We start from the raw sequence: 3,130 nt of genomic DNA on the forward strand, positions 1-3,130 counted from the left end.
TCTCCTCTGTCACTCAGGCTGGAGTACAATGGCACCATCTTAGCTCACTGCAAACTCTGCCTCCCAGGTTCAAGCGATTCACCTGTCTCAGCCTCCTGAGTACCTGGAATTACAGGCATGTACCACCATACCTGGCTAATTTTTGTATTTTTAGTAGAGGCAAGGTTTCGTCATTTTGGCCAGGCTGGTCTTGAACTCCTGACCTCAAGTGATCTGCCTGCCTCAGCCTCCAAAAGTGCTGGGATTACAGGTGTAGGCCACCAAGCCCAGCCAGTCGTTCCTTTAATCCCCTTAAGGTACCCAGGATGGTGCTCTTTTATTCAGTGGATATGTAATAATTCTGGTTATTTCATCCTCTCCAGAAAAAAAAACAAATTAGTGTGTGGTTTGGTGGACTTTCTGGAAACTTCCAGAACCAATTCTTCCTGAGTAAGGGCTTATTAAACATGAGCACGCTGGGTGCAGTGGCTCATGCCTGTAATCGCTACACTTTGGGAGGCCGAGGTGGGCGGATCACCTGAGGTCAGGAGTTCAAGACCAGCCTGACCAACATGGTGAAATCTTGTCTCTACAAAAATACAAAAATTAGCCGGGTGTGGTGGCACGCACCTGCAATCCCAGCTACTCAGGAGGCTGAGGCAGAAGAACCACTTGAACCTGGGAGGCAGAGGTTGTAGTGAGCGGAGATCGCACTCCTGCACTCCAGCCTGGGCGACAGAGCGAGACTCTGTCTCAAAATAAATAAATAAATAAATAAATAAATAAACACGAGCAAAATGAACTGAAACTTCTCAAGGAACTCTAGGAAAATCTGGTCTAACACATGAGCTTTATGAATAAGGTTTTTTCAATCACCTTTCAGTCTACGAAAAATTTTATCAGCCTTAAAATGCTCTCAGTTGTTTGTTTGTTTTGAGACAGGGTCTCACTTTGTCACTCAGGCTGTGTGCTGTGGCATGATGTCAGCCAGCTCACTGCAGCCTTGACCTCCTGGGCTCGACTGATCTTCTTACCTCAGCCCCCCCACTGATCCTCCCACCTCAGGCCCCTAAGTAGCTGGGACTACAGCACCACCATGCCCGGCTAATTTTTTTCTATTTACAGTAGAGACAGGGTTTTGCCATGTTGCCCAGGCTGGTCTCGAACTCCTGACCTCAAATGATCTACCTGCCTTGGCCTCCCAAAGTGCTGGGATTACAGGCGTGAGCCACCGGGCTGGCCTAAAATGCTCCCAGTTCTCTCAAAACTCTGCCGGATGACGTGAGCTGTAAGGCAGACTAAACTAGCACAGGGACGCATTTTCAATTTTTCATAAAATATTTGCTTTCCTAGAATCCAATATCTTTTTAGGCCTTTTTTTAATCCTTCTGGTGCTAGAACTAATTTGCAAAATTTCTCCCTCATCTTACCCTAACTTGGCTGGCTGCCCTTTGCTGAAGAACTGAGTTTGGGATTTACAACATGAAAACGACAGAGACCCAGGCAGGTCTGAGGAGACAGCTTGCTTGTCTTCCTGCGGGGCCCCGCAGCGGCCACCTGCCCAGGTGCGTGAAGACATGCTGCCCTCTAGTGGCTGCATCCTGCCTGCAGGAGTACCTCCACTTCGCAAGTGAAAAAAAAAAATCCTCGTTTTCACGTTCACCAGCTAAACATGCTCTGAAAGCACTGTCTTCCCCTCTGAAGACCCATGGGATTTTAGAGCTAAAAGGGACCTTAATCCATCCCCTACTTCTGGTTTCTCGTTTTGTTTTGTTTAGAAAGAGCCCTATGATCAGAGAGACTGGGTCTTTCAGCTAAGGACCTGCAACAGTCCTTAGAGAAGTAGACAGGAATAGAACTTCCCCACTTCCCCACACCCTTATTAAAAGACAGGGAAGGGAGAGGAAGTCACCCCTAGAAACTTAGAAATACACAAGATGCAAAAGAGCTGTGTACTCTAATGAGTTAAGTGAGCCCAGGGGAGCCCAGAGAATCTAGCTGAAGGCTGAGCTTCCCCCATCAGCCACTCCCCTGGCCCAGCCCCTCCTGAACCTGCTTCTGCTTCCACAGGAAGCTACTTTCTAAGTGCACACAGGCCTCCGATAGGGACCATCTCTCTGCCGTTTTTTGAACACTTCCCTTAGGTCAAGGACACTGCACTCCAGGGTAGATTTAGATTTTTGTCCAAATTTCAACCTAAACTAATTCACTCTCCCACTGCCATCATTGGGCCTCAGTTTCCTCATCTGTCAAATGAGGGAGTTGGGTCAGATGCTTTCTAAGGTTTCTTTTAGCAGCGATAGTTTATGATTGTTTGCCTCTTGGCATACAAGTGTTGATGAAGAGAGTCAAATTATAAAATATTTGAAAAGATTTATTCTGAGTCAAATATGAGGGACCAATGGCCCGTGAGACATGTGCCCAAGATGGCAGGGCCAGAACTTGGTTTTTCACATTTTAGGGAGACATAAGGCATCAGTCAGTACACGTAAGGATGTACATTGGTTTATTCTGGAAAGGTGGGACAAGTGGAAGGGGGTTAGAGGACCTTCCAGGTCATAGGTAGATTCAAAGATTTTCTAATTGGGAATTGGTTGAAAGAATTAAGTTGTTGTCTAAAGACTTGGAATCAGCCAGGTGCAGTGGCTCACACCTGTAATTCCTGCACTTTGGGAAGCTGAGGCAGGTAGATCACCTGAGGTAAGGAATTCGAGACCAGTCTGGCTAACATGGTGAAACCCCATCTCTACTAAAAATGCAAAAATTAGCCAGGCATGGTGGCAGGTGCCTGTAATCCCAGCTACTTGGGAGGCTGAAGTGGGAGAATTGCTTGAACCCAGAAGGCGGAGGCTGCAGTAAGCTGAGATCGTGCCACTGCACTCCAGCCTGGGCAACAGAGCAAGGCTCTGTCTCAAAAACTTTTTTTAAAAAGGCTGGCCGGGCACGGTGGCTCACACCTGTAATCCCAGCACTTTGGGAGGCCGAGGTGGGTGGATCACGAGGTCAAGAGATCGAGACCATCCTGGTCAACATGGTGAAACCCCGTCTCTACCAAAAATACAAAAAATTAGCTGGGCATGGTGGCACGTGCCTGTAATCCCAGCTACTCAGGAGGCTGAGGCAGGAGAATTGCCTGAACCCAGGAGGCGGA

Source organism: Cebus imitator, unplaced genomic scaffold (genome assembly GCF_001604975.1).
Source record: "Cebus imitator isolate Cc_AM_T3 unplaced genomic scaffold, Cebus_imitator-1.0 Scaffold188, whole genome shotgun sequence".
Classification (NCBI taxonomy): domain Eukaryota; kingdom Metazoa; phylum Chordata; class Mammalia; order Primates; family Cebidae; genus Cebus; species Cebus imitator.